The 21,475-nt window shown below is 40.0% G+C and overlaps 1 protein-coding gene across 1 annotated transcript in view; it reads right to left on the reverse strand.

Moving 5' to 3' along the window:
- The window catches only part of LOC134224001 (alpha-tocopherol transfer protein-like), a 30,617-nt gene extending 15,356 nt beyond the window's left edge, over positions 1 to 15,261 (reverse strand). The window contains exon 1 of the mRNA XM_062703243.1: positions 15,164 to 15,261. The gene's annotated coding sequence lies outside the window, so the exon portion shown is untranslated. The remainder of the gene's footprint in view (positions 1 to 15,163) is intronic.
- Between the last annotated feature and the right edge of the window lie 6,214 nt (positions 15,262 to 21,475).

Raw genomic sequence — 21,475 nt, forward strand, 5'->3', positions numbered from 1 at the left:
CGCGTGGTACAATTTTCAATAAGTCCGTCCACCTATTTGACTTCGCCGACGACATAGTTATTATGGCACGTAACTTTGAGAAGATGGAGGAAGCCTACATCAGACTGAAGAGGGAAGCCAAGCGGATCGGACTAGTCATCAACACGTCGAAGACGAAGTACATGATAGGAAGAGGTTCAAGAGAAGACAATGTGAGCTACCCACCGCGAGTTTGCATCGGTGGTGACGAAATAGAGGTGGTAGAAGAGTTTGTGTACTTGAGCTCACTGGTGACTGCCGAAAATGATACCAGCAGAGAAATGCGGAGACGCATAGTGGCTGGAAATCGTACGTACTTTGGACTCCGCAAGACGCTCCGATCGAATAGACCAAACTGACAATCTACAAAACGCTCATTAGACCGGTAGTCCTCTACGGACACGAGACCTGGACGATGCTCGTGGAGGATCAACGCGCACTTTTTGAAAGGAAAGTGCTGCGTAGCCAGAATGTCGGACAGTAATCCGGTGAAAATGATTCTCGAGAACGATATTTCGGGCACAAGAAGACGAGGTGCGCAGCGGGCAAGGTGGATCGATCAGGTGGAAGATGACTTGCGGACCCTCCGTAGACTGCGTGGTTGGCGACGTGTAGCCATGGACCGAGCCGAATGGAGAAGACTCTTATATACCGCACAGGCCACTTCGGTCTTAGTCTGAATAAATAAAATAAATGATTGCGGAAGACACTACGTGTCAATCACATTCTGATAGAAACATAATTTTCTCAACTCACTTTTAGTTGGTTTTTATTGAAAGATGCGCTCCTAAATATCTTGAAACATCTGTGAACAAACTCTATATAAAAAATCAACACTTGCATTGTGCATTGCCAAATTTTCTTTTCTTTCTCTTCTTAATGGCATTACATCCCTCCCCCCGCCTCGCTGGTTAGTGTTCATTCAGCACTACCACAGTTATTATTCGCGAGGTTTCTCAGCCAAGTTAACATTTTTGCATTCGTATATCATGAGGCTAACATGATGATACTTTTATGCCCAGGGAAATCGAGCCAAAAAATACGAAAATTGTCTAGACCTGCACCGGGAATCAAACCCAGCCACCCTCAGCATGAAATTTTTTAAATAACCTGATTTTACTGGGTGGAACTGCACATGTACCACTTTTCTAGCAACGAAATGGCCATTGTGATATATACCAGATATTAAAATGTGCATATCTCAAGATTTTGTTATCAAAAAAATCGCTTTTTCGTCATTCCCTTACTAGATCTTTGCAAATAGAAATTGTTTATGAAAAAGCTCAAAATTGACAAAAATGGTTTATGTACCACTTTTTTTTGGCAACAGTTCAATTCTTCCAGAAATTCTTCCGGAAGTTCCGCCACGAATATTCTCCAAGAATGTTGCCAAAAGATTCTTCAAGAATGCCTCTGGAATTCCTCTGGTATTTCCTCCAGGATTTTTTTCGGAATTTTTTGCAGTTATACCTCATGAAGTTCCTTCAAGAGTTCCTCCGAAAGTTCCTTCAGAAATTGCTTCGGGACTTCTACCGATTTTTTTTTGAGGAATTCATCAGGAAAATCCTTCAGGATTTCTTCCAGAAAATCCCTTCAGAATTCATCTTCAAGTTTCGACACAAATTCTTTCTGAAGTTCCTCCAGAAATTCCTTTGGAAATTCCTTCGGGAGTCTTTCAGAAGATCTGTCAGGATATCCTCCGGAAGTCCCTTTATAAAATCCTTTGAAAGTTTCTGCAAGTATTTCACGTTAAATATTGAATCCCGCGGACATCAGATTTTAGCATCATATGTGCAGGCTAGAGTGAATAAAATTTTGACTTTTTTTTGCCCCCGATGCTTAAACAATTGCATTTGCTTTTTTAATAATCCTCCTAAATTATAAGCAAATTTTAATGTAATTTGACTGAACACGCGCGGTTTGAAGTTTGTAGGAAAATTATTATGAAAACAGTAAATTTTATGGAAATCCGTTTCCCCCTTTAAGCTCTGAAAACATATGAGTACATCTGCAATATAGGAAATTTTACAAGAAAACAGACCATTTTTGTTGAGAAACGATTTAATGCTTACAGGTAAAGTTATTAAGGAAATACTGAATCGTGGAAAATGCAATTTAACACGTAAACGAATGACAACAATATCAATAATGAGCAATTTTCACTCCGTGCCGATAGTTCGAACGAGCCAGACGTGTGTGCTGTGTCTCATCGCGGATTGTGTTCGGTAGTGAAAAGGCTATTGTGTGGTGCTCCTACCTACGGATCCAAGGCGATCACTGTCGGCGAGTGAAGTAGCTGCTTCTGGCGACGCCAGTGAAGCAGGCTATTGTTACTGCTGCTACCTACAGCAGCAGGGGCAGATAAGTGGCAAAACTTTTTATTGTTCTCCCTTCTGTTTCATACAGAGTGGGACTGCTTAGAATTAATCGAATTAGTTTTTTTTACAGTTTTTTTCTAATTTGCTATTAGTTTTAAGTTAGTATAAGCAAAATTATCCTTCCTCCTTGCGGGGTGAGAATGGAGGCGGAGACTCGAGAAGGCAATGTGCCTGCTAAAGATGGAGGGCGCACTCGATTGTACCATGCGGCTTCGCCTGGGCCTTGGGTTGTTTACTTTCGGCAGAAAGTAAAAAGCCTAGATTTTCTCGGCATTAAACGAGATTTGACGCGTCGTTTTCCGAAGCTTGATTTTAGCCAGATCAACAGGAACAAACTACGCATCACCGCACCTACATACCAGGTGGCGAATGAAATTGCTGGCGACAGGGCGTACAATGTTGAATATATGGTTTATGTCCCCTCGCGGGAGGTCGAAATTGAAGGTGTGATAAACGCAGCGAGCCTGACTTGCAAGGATGTGCTTGCGGGAAAAGGCCGCCTAAAGAATGCAATGGAGTCTATCGTGGATATTCTGGACTGCAAGGAATTGCATTCAGCAGCCACGGTAGATGGAAAGAAGGTATATTCCAAGTCAGGTTCGCTTCGGGTGACGTTCGCCGGTTCGATGCTCCCAAAATATGTTGATATTGAAAATATGTTGTTTCCGGTGCGTCTTTTTGTGCCAAGGGTATTTAATTGTACCAATTGCAAACAACTTGGTCACACTGCCGAGTTTTGTGACAACAAACCACGTTGTGGTTAATGTTCTGAAAGGCATCGGGAGGAGTCCTGCCAGCAACAGGCAACAAAATGTGCTTATTGTGGTTTGAATCCTCCCCATGGTTTGCAGGAATGCCCGGTGTACAAAAAGCGCACCCAAAAAGTGAAGCGCTCGTTGGTACAGCGCTCCAAGCAGTCGTATGCGGAAATGGTTAAGTCGCAAGACACATCCGCCACAGCCACTGCATCGACTGCTATTTCAGCCACCGTTCGTGTAAGTGATTATTATGATTCCATATCCATTGATGAATTGGACTCTGACGCAGCCGATATGGATGATCCTGCGGAGGTACACGTGCCCGAAAAGAGGAAGCAACCATCTTCCCCGGGATCGGGCCGCAAGAGGACAAAAGTCATCCAAAAAAGCCTGGCAAAAGCTGGCGGTAATGGGGTTTATTTAAAATCCCGAAGCAACCTGTCCCTACTGCTTCTTTTGATCCTAGTTGCAGTAAGGCATTCCCGCCATTGCCAAAATCCGATGTTTCGAAGAAACATCCGGCTAGGAGAATCAACGAAAGAAAAAAAGTAATTCGCACTTCTAGTAAAAGTATTCCGTCCAAGCGAGGATTGATCTCTTTTAAGGACCTTGTGGACCGTTTTTTGAATTTATTCAATATTCCGAATTCATTGAGGCCTATCATTGACCTTTTTATACCAACAGTGGAAAGTTATCTGAAGCAATTGACTGTTTCATGGCCCCTTCTTGCAGGAATTGTATCTTTCGATGGATAATACGGCTAATACCCAAGATACAATCACTGTGCTGCAGTGGAACTGTCATAGTCTGAAAAACAAATTAGACGTGTTCAAGTTTTTGATTCGCAATTCCGATTGCGATATATTTGCACTCTGTGAAACATGGCTTTCTTCTGAAGATGAAATCAACTTCCACGATTTTAATATTATTCGCCAAGATCGGAATGATCATTATGGTGGCGTTCTTTTGGGGATCAAAAAATGCTACTCCTTCTACAGAATTCCCATTCCGACTGTTCCCGGCTTAGAAATCGTCGCATGCCAAGTAAATGTGAAGAATAAAGATCTTTGCATAGCTTCAGTGTACATTCCTCCAAATGCCTCTATTAATCGTCGACATTTTTGGAGCGCAGTCTCCCTCCTATCATCTCCAGTAATGATATTGGGTGATATGAACGCACATGGTATTGGATGGGGCGAAACGTATGACGATTATAGAGCGCCTATTTTCTATGATTTGTGTGACGATTTCAATTTGAATATTTTGAACACTGGTGAAGTAACTCGAATAGGACCAAATGGTCAACAAAGCCGTATTGATCTGTCTTTATGTTCAAATTCACTATCATTAGATTGCACGTGGAAGGTAATCCAAGATCCCCATGGTAGTGACCATATGCCGATAGTTACCACAATTAAAAGTAGCTATCAACAATCTGAGCCAGTTAATGTTCCTTTCGACCTCACGAAGAACATTGACTGGCAAAAATTTGCATCGGCGGTAAAAATTGGTATTGACTCAACTGATACTCTTCCACCTTTGGATGAATATCGATTCCTTATTGAGTTGATTCAAAAAAGTGCACTAGAAGCTCAGAAACGACGCGTTCCAAGTACATCTGTCATCAGAAGACCAGCCACTCCTGGATGGGATGATGAATGTACTAAGTTGTATTCTGAGAAATCTGATGCCTTCAAGGCCTTCCGTAAACACGGAAGGTCAGAGCTTTGAAGAGTATTTGAGGCTCGAAAGAAAACTCAAAAATATTCTCAAGGCAAAAAACGTAGCTACTGGCGACGTTTTGTCGAGGACTATCACGAGAAACCTCAATGACAACACTTTGGAAAACGGCTCGCAACATGCGGAACCGCATTTCCAACAATGAGAGTGAAGAATACTCCAATCGATGGATATTCAACTTCGCAAAAAAGGTCTGCCCAGATTCCGTACCAGCAGAACCGCTATTTCGAGAATCAGTCACTGATCCCGGTTCTTTGGGTGGCCCATTCACAATGCTGGAACTTTCTATGTCTCTTCTCTCATCGAATAACTCTGCTCCGGGATGCGATAACATCAAATTCAATCTTCTTAAAAACCTCCCAGATATCGCAAAAAGACGATTACTTGACCTGTACAACTGTTTCATGGAGTACAACATTGTGCCACCTGAATGGCGACAGGTCAAAGTAATAGCTATTCAAAAGCCTGGGAAACCAGCGTCTAATCACAATTCATACCGACCGATTGCCATGCTATCATGCATGAGAAAATTATTGGAGAAAATGATCCTTTCAAGAGTCGACCATTGGGTCGAAGAAAATGCATTGCTTTCAAATACTCAGTATGGATTTCGAAAAGGGAAAGGAACAAACGATTGTCTAGCGTTGCTTTCTTCAGATATACAACTGGCCTTTGCGCACAAGGAGCAATTGGCTTCAGTATTCTTGGATATTAAGGGCGCTTTTGATTCAGTTTCCATAGAAGTACTGTCAGACAATCTGCACAGTAGTGGATTACCCGTTATTTTGAACAATTTCTTGTATAATTTGTTGTCAGAAAAACAAATGAACTTCACACTCGGCACTCTGACAACTTCCAGAAATAGCTACATGGGCCTTCCCCAAGGATCATGTTTAAGTCCCTTGCTTTATAATTTATATGTTAAAGATATTGACAATTGTTTGGAAGGACAATGCACGCTCAGACAACTTGCAGATGATGCCGTGGTCTCTCTAAGAGGTCCATGTGCAGCTGTCTTGCAAGGACCATTGCAAAGTACCCTGGATAATCTGACTGTTTGGGCCAGACATTTAGGGATCGAGTTTTCACCGCAAAAAACTCAGTTGGTTGTGTTTACTAAGAAGCGGTATCCTGCTCAACTGAAACCCAAGCTGTTGAATGATGACATCAACCAATCTTTATCTTCTAAATACCTTGGGGTCGTGTTTGATTCCAAATGTACCTGGAAACTCCACATTGAGTATTTGATACAAAAATGCCGGAAAAGGATCAATTTTCTACGTTCTATCTCCGGAACCTGGTGGGGTGCTCACCCGGAAGACCTCATCAAACTCTATAGAACGACTATTCTCTCTGTTTTAGAGTATGGCTCTTTCTGCTTCCTCTCAGCAGCTGATTGCCACCTGATCAAATTGGAACGAATTCAGTATCGTTGTTTGCGTATTGCCCTTGGCTGCATGCATTCAACGCATAACATGAGCCTGGAGGTGCTTGCTGGAGTCACTCCTTTAAAGCACCGTTACTGGGAGCTCTCACTTAGAATACTCGTCAAATGTGGAACAAGTAACACACTTGTCTTAGATAACTTCGATAAAATGCTTGAACTGACTTGTCGTTCAAGATTCCTTAGAGTCTATCTCAACTACATTTCTTCAGATCTTTGTCTTCCGTGTTATAATCCACCTCGAGTTCACTTCACCAACGACAGTTCCTCAATTGAATACGATCTGTCCATGAAATATGCTATTCAAGGAATACCAGATCATCTTCGACAAATATCTATTCCCTCCCTTTTTTCAGAAAAATATAAACATGTCAATTGCAACAACAGATATTTCACTGATGGTTCTCGCATTAACGGATCCACTGGCTTCGGTGTTTTCAACGTAAGTTCAACCACCTTCCGAAAACTTCAGGAACCGTGTTCGGTTTATGTTGCTGAGCTGGCAGCAATTAACTTCGCTTTGGGGATAATTTCCAATCAGCCCGTAGACCATTATTTCATCTTCTCGGATAGTCTTAGTTCTATCGAGGCACTCCGGTCGATGAAACCTGTTAAGCACGCATCTTACTTTCTTACAAACATAAGAGAGCAGATGCGTGTTTTGGTCGAAAGATCATTCAAGATTACCTTTGTTTGGGTCCCATCTCACTGCTCAATCTACGGCAATGAGAAGGCAGACTCGCTGGCAAAGGTGGGCGCACAGGAAGGTGAAGTTTATGATAGACAATACTCGAGCAACGAGTTTTTCCCATTAGTCCGTCAGAGTACTCTTCAAAGTTGGCAAAGAAATTGGACACACAACGAACTTGGACGGTGGCTATTTTCCATAGTTCCAAAAGTTTCTGGGCGAGCGTGGTTCAGAGGTGAGGACTTAAGTCGAGGCTTCATTCGCACGATGTCGAGGCTTATGTCCAATCACTATTCACTAAACGTACATCTGTACAGAATAAACCTTGTCGATGGCAACTTATGTAGGTGCGGAGCCGATTATGATGACATCGATCACGTAGTTTGGTCCTGCTCGGAAAATGACGCCTCCAGAGAGCAATTATTGGATACCCTTGTGGCCCGAGGTAAACAACCCTTCAGGGAAGTTCGCGGTGTTTTGGGAGATCGTGATGTTGTCTATATGCAGGCCATTTATAGTTTTCTTTGTGCTTCTGACATAAAAATCTAACATTTTGTTTTTTTTTCTTTCTTTAAAGTTTTTTTTTTTGTTCTGTCTCTGCCTTTTTGCTCCGTAGAGCTCTATAGCTCTTGCCATCCGGAAGATGCTCCCAGTCGAACCATTCCTCGAGCACGACGACACGCCACATCGTCACTGACGCCAAATGCCCGGATGAGAAGCTGAAATTTCCTGATCCCAAATCCTAAGCCCCGTCCATCCTTAAACATTGTAAACTAACCTCGAGTCACCACGAGTACGCTGGCTTCTACCCCCCTCTTACTAACCGTATAATAAAATGATATTGATTGTATATATCACAAAAAACAATGGCTCCGTAAAGTGTTATACACGCCTGAGCCTACCAAATAAACGAAATTGGAAAAAAAATGAGCAATTTTGTTTTCTTAATAATTTTTCTTCCACACGACAAATCGCTACGCAACAACAACTGCCTTTCAGCTTGAAAAGTATACTGTGTAGTCAATGTGTTGATTAAATTTCAATAGTTCATGGGCCAAGGAACGTTCTTTCACATAAGGGTCAATTTTCACAGTAATTTCCATACAAATTTAAAATGTCGTGTGCTCAATAAAATTACATCCAAATTAGTAAAAAATTTAGGAGGATTATTAAAATGACAAATCAAGACAAAATATACAAAACGACTTATTTGCTTTTGTAAACAAAGATCGGAATCCTTCCCCTACCTATTGATGGTGTTGGTTTGCGTGGGTGAGCTATCAGATTCGTCAAATCTTCGTTTGAATCTTTGTTTACAAAAGCAGATAAGTCGTTTTGAAAATTTTGTCTTGAAATGCAATCCTTCAAGCATCGAACGGCAAAAAAGTCTAAATTTGAATCACTCTAATGCAGGCGTTAAGTCAATTCATGTCTGTGGGGGAGGTAAGTAGCTTAGGGGAACACGGAAAGGTGAGTACATCTCCTGTTTTACTATTTTATGCAGTGCATTGTATGCCATTGTATGAAACGCAGACATCGTGTATCGATAGTTTTTCATTTATAAACAATGATGGTCACTCACATCTTCTAGAGGGTAGAGGGTCTTCTTCACGGGCAGAGATCCGTTCCTCGAAATAAGAAAATGATTCATGATGTCGTGAATTCATCGTGTTTTCATGTTATGAAAATACTCCATGAATATAATTCATGTTTTCATGATTAATTTTCGCGTAACGTATTAGTGCGATTTGGACGTCAGGATTTAAAGTTCATCACAGAGTTTGAACTTAAGTTTACTGGGTGAGAATCCGGCTACTTCTCAGCCGTTCATGCTTTTTGGGAACGGAGTGTTCGAAGTTTATTTTCAAATTATGCCACAAATTTCCATACAGGTAAACGGCAGGTATTCTCAGCAGGCATTACCCGCAAAAATGTGTTTCAACAATCTTCGTTCCTTGTGCCGGAAATCACACCTATGTCGGTAAATACTGTAAATAAATAAATAAATAAATAATACTGCCAAAAAATTCGTCGCAATCCCATGTTTGCTTGATTTCCTAATAACATGGGAATGTTATGAATTTATGGACAGTATAAGGGAATCCATATTTGTTTATCTCATTCATTATATTAATATAAATCAATTAATTCATCATCTCATCACAAACAAATTGAATATTCACTCATCAGATTCTTTGTCGTACAAACACTTACGGCATCTATTGTTTCACTAAAGCTATGTCCATTTAGAATCCGGAATTATAAAATCATCTGTATCTCGGTAACGGATTGACGTACAAATAAGGCTAATACATCAAAACAAAGGTAATTTACTGTACTTTAAGGAAAAAATATTGATACAAACCATTTCTTCTTGTTTCTAGTAAAAATTTGCACCTTCTTCTTTATACCTCTCATCAAAAGTTGCACACCTCCGGAGTCAACTCCCTTGGCACATTTGTTCCACATTTTGGTCATCTGAGTCGCGTCCCGAGCTGTTTTTCCACTTTTTTAAGCTTCCGCTTCATTGCTGCCCAAAATGTCTCGATGGGCCGGCGCTGTGGGCAGTTGCGTGGATTTATGTTTTTATCGATGAAATCTTCGTTATTATCGCGGTACGACTGGATGACTTTCCGGCTGTAGTGGCAACTCGCCAAATCTGGCCAAAACTTCACGGGACCTTTATGGGCTTTATGGAAGGTAGACCGCGGTTTTTGAGACATTCCTCCTTGAACAGTTTCGAGTTCATTGTCTTATTCGTCACAAACACTTAGGTCTTTGTTTCACAGCTGCATATCCCTGGCCAAAATCATCTGTTTTTTTTTTGCAAGTTTGTCTAAAAAGCAAACTTAAACTTCACAGGAACTTCTCCTCGTACCGTGGCCATGTAGAATTTTTGGCTAGGAATCTGTCCGAAATCCATTTTGACGTAAGTTCCATCGTCGATTAGCAGGATTATCAACGTGGCTGTGCAGATTTTTTTCTCTCCTTTCGGCTTAAATCTGGAATAATTTTTGACTCGCTGCACGAAACATCGTGAAATTTATACCACAGCAAGTGGGCGCCTAGGTAGTCAAACCGCTGTAAAAGAATTCTTGCAGCGGTCACTTTCCGTGCCGCTGCAATACAATAAATGATTCCGGATTCTAAATGAACATAGGCAAATCTCGAACCACATGACGGTAGTGTGAAAACGTCAAACTGGAGCAAATCCAATACGCGCGCCACGAGTGAGCAGTCGGCCAACAAATGATTATTAAATATTTTGTGGGTCTATTTAGTAAATCAGTGAGCGATGAGAATTTCACGAGTGTTATGTCTGTTTTTGTGTGATCTCAGCTTTATTCATCACTCCAAATCTATGTCGATCCTGACTCCAATGATCATTTTTTTTAAATATTTTTTTCTAACTCGATGGTCCCTTTAATACTGAGTAGTAGAGCAAAGAAAAGGGCGACGGAAGGAGAACACACATTAAGTATTGAGAAAACACGCTAAAAACTGTAAAACAAATATTTATGAATACCGTGGACCCCCGATAATTTGAACGGTACCTCATTCAAATTAACGGGGCTCATTTTTAATTCGAACTTCTGGTTACTCTATGAGCATCACAAACATTGGTTTCTGGCTGCTCTCTTTGCTGGTTTGTTTTGATTCTGCGTTCCATTTCACGATGTTCCATTTTTCTTTTCTCGATTCCACGTGTTAAATGACGTTTGAACCATTTTTAATTTGAACGATGTTCAAACCAACGGGGTTCAAATTAAAAAGTGTTCAGATTAAAAACGGTCATATTACCGGGGGTCCACGGTAATACCCAACAAACATTGGAAGCTGAAGAAGAAGGAAGCTTGTTTCGTGGCAAATAAGCTTCTTCAGCTAAAAAACTAGCTTGATCAGCTTAAACTGTTTGTTGGGTAATTACCCGTGTTTTATCGTGGAGATCTATATCATATAATTAATGACTAGGGCCGGGGAAAAGCTATTAAGATACTTTAGACAACATGACTTTGGTAGCTTGTAGCTAACAAGCTAGTGAACAAGATAATCATACATTGGTGGAACCAGTCAGTTTTTGTACAAACGTCTAGACCAACATAAATACAATGTTAAAACCAAAAGCATTTCCGGTATAGGTTTGTCACCGCACACAATAAAAGATGGACACATTTTTTACTTTTTTCTGACTGAAAAAGCTAGAATACTTGACATAATAAGCAACAACTACACTAGACTAGTTGCAGAAACATTTATTATTAAGATAAAAGGTGACGGAAATGTTGTAAATGAGCAAAAAGGCTCAAAAGGGCTAAAAGTGCGTACAACTCTTTTATAAATAAGGCTAAAACTTATACAAGTAACGCTTAGAATATGAATATTATACTTTTGTTTGTTGTAAAATTTTGTGTATTTTGAATAATATATTTGATTTTTGGGGTACACACGTACACAGAAGTTGGTTGAAGGCCAATAGATCGACCGTAACGTCTGAACAGACTGACAATTTTATTGTTTCGTCTTTACTCGACAAAAAATAATCGAAAAAAAAACCCAATCATAAAACAAATCATGTATCAATAAATGGTCATGAAGATTTTGTCCGGTTGTTTCATTGTACTACTCTTCTCTTCTTCATTGGCATTACATCCCCCACTGGGACATTGCCGCCTCGCAGCTTAGTGTTCACTAAGCACTTCCACAGTTATTAACTGCGAGGTTTCTAAGCCAAGTTACCATTTTTGCATTCGTATATCATGAGGCTAGCACGATGATACTTTTATGCCCAGGGAAGTCGAGACAATTTCCAATCCGAAAATTGTCTAGACCGGCACCGGGAATCGAACCCAGCCACCCTCAGCATGGTCTTGCTTTGTAGCCGCGCGTCTTACCGCACGGCTAAGGAGGGCCCCATTCATTGTACTACGGTAGCTGAAAAATATATCTGTCAAGAAGGTAAAGCACCGAAAGTTGCATTTTTTGGCTGGGCGATAATAAATTACCGAGTAATATGTTGGTAGATGGAACTAATCGTGACAGTGGTACTGTACGATTGATAAAAATGGTAGTGTAGAAATTCAATTATTTTAGCCGAGTAGTATTCGTTATCGACCTTTGATTAGAAAAAATGCTATCTATCCAATCCATCCAGCAAATTGCACAATTTTGAGCGATATGATAAACAAAGCGTGTAACGAAGCACAGTAACTGCCTCGGTAAAAATAATGTCTGTTTTAAATTCAGTTGGTACCAGACGACGTGGAGCGCAGCGAGCATGCTGGCCAGGGCAAAAACAAATTTATCGCCACCTGATACAAGTGCAATAATTGTGATCCGATAATTAGCCCCCACCGACAGGTTATGATAACTTAAATTTGTTTTTCTTTGTTCAGTGTTGAGGACACTTTTATTTTGCACCAGCACAGCCCCGGAGCAGTTCATGCAAGTCTTTCACACATCAACTGCGCACAGCTTTTCAAGAGATCTCTCCACCTAAGCAAAGTTCTATATCATTTTCTGGGCTTTGTTGATTGGAAATACTAATGTAATGTAAAATCATTTATATATGTACATTGATGCCGAATACCTTCTAATGTCCTTCTGAAGGTAGAATAATTGTCATGAACCGGTAATTAATAGAACTTGAACCGTCATCTTCAAGTTCGTTTTGAGAAAAAATCGGAGCTTCTGTATATTCTTACTGCTCTTAGGTACAGTTAAATCTTTGACAATGAGTTTAATCAAATAAGTGAGAATTAATACTATCCGCGAAAAGCTCGTATTTTCAAAGTGCTTGGGAAACCAGCGTGTGCTGTTTGGTGGCGATCATTTCTGAATCGTGTTCTAAGATTAGATATATCCCAAATCAAAACGTGTTTTGTTTAATGATGTCGATATTCAAAATGATACTGATAACAACATGAGGTGGTCGTCAGATATAAAGATAACACGAAAGAAAAACATATAAAGCTGGGGATATAAAAGTCTGTGAGATACGTAATCAGTTCACATATGGTAACTTTTTGAATAGAAGTGAATCCGAAATCTTGAGAGACTGAGGAAGTGTAAACACAGGATTGAGGAAGATCCAATTCTGCCATATGAATGGTGTTGGTGAGATAAGCTTTGACCTTAAACGAATATTGTATATTCTCTTCACAATCGTGAGTCACACGAAAGTATTAGTCACATGCATAGAAAAGCGCTTCTAGGGGAGACCGGGGCTGGTTGGCCGAAGGAACAGGTTGACCGAGTGGCTATTGTGAAAACGTTTTGATGCGCATTTAAGGCTCATTATAATGATTTGGGTGGGGTATTACATCAATCGTATTTGTAACACGAATCAATATTCATCAGTTCACTAAAAACGTGGGACTCTGGAGAGGGTGCTAAAAATCCTACAAAATGGTATAAATGTTTCTAGGGTAACCTCACTTTTGTGTTTGTAAATTGTGATTGTTTTCGAAATCGTTTCGTGGGGTAGGTTGGCCGACTTTTATGTGGTCGGTTTGGTCGAGTTGAAAACTTAGTAAATACCAATCGACATAACTTTTTACCGGTTTCTCAATAAAAGCTGCATTGAAAAAAGAGAAAATGCTCGAGAACATCATATCAAATGTAAGTATACTCTGGCAAAGAAAATAAAAGTAGAGTTGTAAAAAGTCCACTAAAAATGTTTAAAAACAAGTAATGGGTTAAGATGTTTTTACGTGCCTAAATATTACAAAACCATAAACACAACATTTATTTTTGTAATACCTCAAACAAAAATGATTTCCATGCAATATCTTTCACTGTCTGTTGTTTATTATGAATCATTTCTGAGTACATGACAATAATTTTGTAAGCTCTTTCGACTACACTCAGCGAACTGGACTATCGAAATTCATAACTGGCGCCTTATGTATGAATCTTCGACTTATTATTCCACCAACAGTGATTCTTATAAGTTGTTATCTTTCCGAGTATTGTAGCGTCGATGGGCGTGTGATCTACATACCTGACTCCCATCCCCGGCTTCCATAGTTTGAACCCAGTTTGCCGCACTTCACTTTTTTTTAAATCGAAAATCATCATTCATAAGGTAACATATTGAAATTCATACCGATTCCTTGTGGCAAATTTTCATAAGGCGTTTGATTGAAAATCATCCGTTCACGTATTTTGCCTTTCCAAGGCATAAAACTGATTCATATATGTGAAACAAATTAAAAATAGAAGATAAATGTTCTTTCTATTTTGTCACGTTTCTCATTTTATTACCCAAAAAATGTATGGGCTGTTAAAATCGACATATTACTGTATAGAACTTTTCAAATCCATATAAACTTCTTTTTATTTAGTGATTGTTTACTCACTCTAACACTCCAACTGGAACTTGGCCCGCTCTTCAACTTAGTGTTCTAAGTGCATTCCCACAGTTTTTAATTGCAATTGCATGAATATGTGTTTTGTATGGCAAGCATGATGATTACATCTATGAATAATATTTATGCACAGGAAACCTAGAATGCCCCCCTCCTCAAAACATGGTTGACCGGGCCGAGAATCGAACTCGAAATCTCTAGATTGGCATCCCTTAGCCTTCGCTCGCAAGGCTAACTGAAGACTAAATTTTCACCATTTTTAGTTTTTAAGACTTCATTCTCAATTAACCGTCACAAAAAGTAAAGTCCTCCGCACCCGTGCATCATATATTTTTGCGGAATCCTGAAGTATTCAACCCAAGAGTACTACGTGTTACTTCTACGGTGCAGTACGGATGAAAGCGTTGAACATGCGACACAAATGATCAATTGCATCAGCTGCTAGTGGCACCTGTTCACCATTCCGTGACAATCGATCGTTTATAGTGGGCCAGACATGTTATCAGATTGGCGGACCGCACCTTGATGAAAATATGGTGTTAGACTGACTAAGAGAAGCAACATCGGAGACTAGCTTCTTCGACCAATCCAATAAAAAATCTGGTTATTTGTAGAAAGTTTAACTGGTATGGTTTTCGATCTTCAGTACTAATTTTCCAATTTTATAGTTATAAAAGTTACGATCAAACTTTTGAAATACTTAGTGCAGTATTAACAAACTGTGCAAATAATACGCGAAGCATTGAATTAAAACAGAGTATCTTACTTACCTCTAATTATTCCACAGTAATGAATTTGCAAATTGAGTGCAGCTGTATGAGTTTATGTATTTTTCCGACTTCACTCAATAGACTGGGTATTCGCACTGACTTCAATGGTAGAGTAAACGAGTCAAATGAAAATCTACTATGCCCCACATTGATAACTGCAGACAGATAACGCGCTGAATATGTGCTGAAAATGGATAGTCATCATACACAATTTACCAGTCGGTTACATCAAATGCGCATATTCATTCTGGTCAATGGCAGAATGTATACCTCATAATAGTTTGCAATGGTTCGATCACTGCAAATAGCTATTTTTACCGAAAAATTGTATTCGTTGAGATTCCCAAATATTCTTCATAATTGGTGGAGGTCTAGTCTGGGCTATGAAAAATCGCGAGCATTAAGTCATATTTCATCTAGCTAGTTTTTATACCAAAAACTTCAATTTAAGATGGCAGCATCGTATATTTTTGATGGCAGTCGGGAATAAAGGTTATTACACAAGCAGAACTCCGTCATATAGGCATGAAGATTGCAATTTTAAAAGTATATGCATGTTGTTGAATTTCCCATATATTGGCATTTATTATTCGCTGTTTTTACTCGATTGTGCCATAATACGTTGCTTTGATCCATTGTACAATGCATACATTCTTATCAATCACGTAGCGCCATAACATAATCTTAAACCTTCAGTACAGGTGTTCACCTGGTGGCTATGAATTAGGGTGGTCGGTATTGGCCATTTTTGACAAATACCGGTATTCGGTATTTGGTGGAGTCAATACCGGTAATACCGGTAGAATACCGGTTTTTGTGAAAATTTCAGGTATTAAAACAAAATCTTTTGATTGTGACTTTTGGATGAAAAACAATATTTGTTGACAAACTTCAAATGGTAAAATCATTGCTTGTTGAGTTGGGCAAAGCGAAACTTAAGTAGACATAACATTGACGTTGACGAATGGTTCCAAGACCGTCGAAAATCAGTGTCAAGTACTTGCCCTTAATACTTTCAGATTCGTATTAGGAGAATTCCTTACGGATTGCATGCTGGGATCCTGGCGTCAACGTATTTGCCACCGGTAGCGCAAGTGTTTTGCTATTTATAGAGGCATCTTCCTCGTACCGATCGTCAGGTATGGTTTTTGTCTCAGTTTTAACGATCGCATCTGGAATGATTAAATGCTTCAAGATTCTGTCCGCTTGTAGGAATATAGCCATAGATCAGTGGAAGCGTGTTGGGCCCATAACCTGTAGGAACATAGCCATAGATCAAATAAGAACACGTCTGTCTTGTACGATGTTCAGATAGTGAATGAAAAAAACAATTATTTATTTGCTATACATAGTAACAGTTTGGTAATCATGGCATGCTTGTGAATCCTGTATCGTCGCTGACTCCTACACCGCTTGCTTAATCAAAGTAGCTCTGGATGTCTTGAAGAAAATGCTAAAATCGTTTCTGATCAATTGCTTCATGGCAGAATTATCCAAAAAAAGCAAAAAGATCGGCGTATTCTGATCATGTTTCTTGGATTCATTCCTTAAAAGCATCGAATAAGTGGCGGAAGTTTCTGTGGCTTGATTTGATAATAAATTATTCCAACAAAAATAGGAGCGCTACGTCGGCTTCATATAGAGTACAGAACTCACAGCAGCTTGAACAGGTTCAAGGATTTGAATTATTTCACCAACCGCCCAATAATCATCACTGAAGTTGAATTTGGATTAAAGTTTCAACTTATAAATCCGTCTGAGCATAGATAACATGCTATTCCAGCGTGCCTTGGCATCAGCCACTAATTCAAATTCTTTTCCGAATTCAGAATTGGCATATTTTTGCGGAAAATAGTTTTTTATAAGTGATATCTGGGAAAGAACTACTACGTCACGTACATTTTTTCACAATTTCATGTATTGTGGGAAAATTCTAGACGATGTCAACAATGTTCATAAAAGAAAAAAGTCATTTGCAATTTAGCAGAGTCTAAGAGAATGAAGCAATATGTATGATTAATGACGATGATGATCGATTTTAGTTGTAGCGTGAACGTCGTCAATGATGCTTACTTGGGCAAAGTTGATTTTTTGTACGATAAGTATTTACTGCTTGTAACCGAATATTTGTCCCATCTATGTTGGATTTCCTATTTATATGCACAGATATGCGATTACAGGCAGTTTAGCTGATATATGTAAGTGAAAACTTACGAGATTTTTTATACTGTCAGCAAAATTTGAAATACCGAAAATACCGGTATTTCCCGTCTCTGATACCGGTATTTTCGGTATCCCAAATTGGTCGGTAATACCGGTATTACCGGTTTCGGTACTACCGGTTAGACCACCCTACTATGAATAGATGACTGTGCTGCCGTAATCTGATAAAGGTGACGTATACGCCATTTTCCAACTCTTCAACAGAAAAATGGAAAAAAGTTGAAATTTGGCGCATACGTCGCTTTTCCGGATTACGGCACAAGTGAGTATAAAAACGTGTATTATGTTTACAAACATAGTTCAGTTATCTAGTTATTGAATAAGAGAGTTTGATGCCAGCATGAATTTGTATATTTTGTGGTAAGCAAGCATGAGATTAAATCATTCATCTTATCTTCTTGACATATTTTATAGAGGTTTTAGCCAATTTTTTTCAGCTGCAAGGGAAATCTGTAAAAAATGTGTTTATTCATAACCCACATTCTGTCGCAAAAGCGGAAGCGGCTGGAGCTAATAAAAAGCCAAGCAGGAAAAAACTTGGTAATGTGGTATAACGTCCTATCGTTATGGAATGTCCTAATGTTGCGGTAGTGTTAAAATAGTTCATTCTGGATATACGAGCATCAAAAATTATTGTGGATCCGCTAAAAATGTTAGAGTTAACCACTACAACACCTTTCGTTTGCCAATATTTCGTTCAAAATGATGAAAATTCTACATTTTTGATTAAAAAATTGCGTCCCTTGAGCCTATTATTGCGGTAGTGCTAAAGTCCGAATGTTGTGGTATCGCTCTCCATAAGAAATACAGGCAATACCGCAACAATAGGACTGACCTTCAAAAAAATATATCACAAAGATAGGACGCAGGTCCTATTATTGCGGAAGTTTGTTTTTATTGTGATAAAAACAGAACAACATACGTTTAGCACAATTGACGTAATATTTACGAAACTAGAGTTAATGAGCATCCTATTCGACTGCATGAAAAAAAGTTAAACAGTTCATTTTTAAAGATTTTTCTATATCAACTTTGTTTCGACGTTCTGCTTAACTCCTCCATAACAGGTCGTTTTACCCTACATAATATGTTTTTGGGGCTCTTTTTGAAACAATATCAATGCGTCTATTACAGTGAAACTTTCCAGTAGGTATACCCGTGTCCTTTGTTTAGCTCATGTCTTTCTACTCATTTTCCATGGAGTGGAGAAGAAACCAAATAGTCGTTTTCTGGTCAGTTATTGCTCAGACTTGATATGATGCCGCTTTAGATTAGAACGCGCGCCAACTTTTTATGGTCTTCTTATCCGGAGCAAATCAGTGCAGTTATCGTCTAAAGATCAATCAATATCCTAATCATTATATGTGAACCAGTGTGATAACATAATCCTGTATACTGCCCACAATCGTATATTTCTCCCATATAAATAGGAAATCTACGCGCAGCTGGAACGTGAGTACGACGTCAAAATCATCATAGGAGATTTGAACGCTCAGGTTGGCCAAGAGGAGGAGTTTAGACCGACTATTGGGAAGTTCAGCGCCCACCGGCTGACGAACGAAAACGGCTTACGACTAATTGATTTCGCCGCCTCCAAGAATATGGCCATTCGCAGCACCTGCTTCCAACACAGCCTCCCGTATCGGTACACCTGGAGATCACCACTGCAGACAGAATCACAAATCGATCACCTTCTGATTGATGGACGGCACTACTCCGACATTATCGACGTCAGGACATATAGTGGCGCTAACATCGACTCTGACCACTATCTGGTGATGGTTAAACTGCGCCCAAAAATATCCGTCATCAACAATATTCGGTACCGACGACCGCCGCGGTACGACCTAGAGCGACTGAAGCAACCTGATGTCGGCACTGCATACGCGCAGCATCTCGAGGCAGCGTTGCCGCAGTGGACGCAGTGGAGAACAACGTTGGGTTTATGGGACGATGTCGACGGAACGATTGGTTCGACGAAGAGTGCAGACATATTCTGGAGGACAAGGACGCTGCGCCGGCGGTTGCGCTGCAGCAAGGTACCCGGCAGAACGTAGAACGTTATAGACGGAAGCAGAGACAGCAAACCCGCCTTTTTCAGGAGAAGAAACGCCGCCTGGAAGAAGCAGAGTGCGAGAAGATGGAACAGCTGTGCCGTTCACAAGAAACACGTAAGTTCTATCAGAAGCTCAACGCATCCCGCAAAGGCTTCGTGCCGCGACCCGAAATGTGCAGGGATAAGGATGGGAGCATCTTGACGGACGAACGTGAAAGGTGGATGCAGCACTACGAGGAACATTTGAATGGTGCTGAGAGTACAGGCAGTGAAAGTGAAGGCAGCGGAGGAGATGATTACGTCAGTTCAGCGGACGATGGGAGCCAACCAGCACCCACCTTGAGGGAGGTTAAGGATGCCATCCAACAGCTAAAGACCAATAAAGCAGCTGGTAAGGATGGTATCGGAGCCGAGCTCATCAAGATGGGCCCGGAAAAGCCAGCCACTTTCCTGCACAAATTGATAGTCAGAATCTGGGAAACTAAATGGATTTGGGAAACCAAATGTGTCATGTACAAGACGCTAATAAGACCGGTTGTCCTCTACGGACATGAAACATGGACATTGCTCGAGGAGGACTTGCAAGCACTCGGAGTATTCGAGAGACGGGTGCTTAGGACCATCTTTGGCGGTGTGCAAGAAGACGGTGTGTGGCAGCGAAGAATGAACCACGAGCTCGCCCAACTCTACGGCGAACCCAGTATCCAGAAGGTAGCTAAAGCCGGAAGGGTACGATGGGCAGGACATGTTGCAAGAATGCCGGACAGCAATCCTGCAAAGATGGTGTTCGCTTCCGATCCGGTAGGTACGAGATGGTGCTGCGAGCGAGATGGGCAGACCAGGTGCAAAATGACTTGGCGAGCGTGGGGCGTATCCGAGGATGGAGCCGTATGCCGTATGCCTCGAACCGTGTATGAATTGTGGCGTCAAATTGTTGATTCAGTGTTATCTGTTTAGATGTAGACGAAATAAATGAAAATGAAATAGGAAATCCAGCAAAGACGGAAGTGATATGCGATCATAGGCAGTATAGCGCAGCGTCAAATTTTCACAGAATGGAGCCGTTGAATAGCGATTGTCTCTAATATTGCATAGAGACCATTGGGACAATATCTCAATGTTGAGTAATTTCTCATATACTAACGCAGTTGAATCAAGCAGTCAAGCAGTTGAATTCCCAACTAAGCGTGCTTCATTATTGGCTTTTACCACTTGAGAGATTTTGATGAAGATGCCAACTTTATAAATTCCGCAGATTGCTACATAATTAACCTAGTAAGTGATTTCTGTTACACTAGCGCGGCCAAGCGGATGAATCCCTAACCTAACCTGTTTCCATAGTGGCCAACTTTGTAAAGAACGTTATTTTTTTGAATCTCACAGATTGTGAGATCTCATCTTACAAGTAATTTCTTATACACTTGCGCCGCCAGGCTAGTGCTAGTGTATGATGATTTTTTTAAAGCTAAGTAAATCGCAATCTGTGAAATTTAGAAAGTTGTCTTCTTCAACAAAGTGCTCGTAATATAATATTATAATATTAGAGCAGTTTTTTTAAATTCAACCGCCTCACAGTGGGATGGTTTTGAAAAAAGTGGGACATAGGTATTATCGGCGAAACTATTGATTGGAGACTTTTGACGTGTTCTGGAGGGTGTCTTTATTTTTAGAGCATTTTATTTTAGGAGTAAGAGAAATTGACTTAAAAGGGTGCACCCCGAGAAAAAAAATATTTTTTTTTATTTCATTGATAAAATTTTTTATATTGTATGGAGACATTGTAGAAATGACAATTTCAAGACACTTTGTCGAAGACACCAACTTTTTATCTCTGAAGTGGAAAAAGTTATAGGGGTGCAAAGTTAGTAACTCCTTAAAATTATTTTTTTAGCTCTAACTTTTTTATTTAAATTTTTACATTTTTACAATGTTCTACAAAGTTTTAGGTGCTTCAAAAAAACATTTTGTCGTAGAAGAGTGCAAATCGCTATCTCTTCATTTTAAGGAGCTATATCAGATTTTATAGTTTTTTA

This window comes from Armigeres subalbatus, chromosome 3 (genome assembly GCF_024139115.2).
Source record: "Armigeres subalbatus isolate Guangzhou_Male chromosome 3, GZ_Asu_2, whole genome shotgun sequence".
NCBI lineage: Eukaryota > Metazoa > Arthropoda > Insecta > Diptera > Culicidae > Armigeres > Armigeres subalbatus.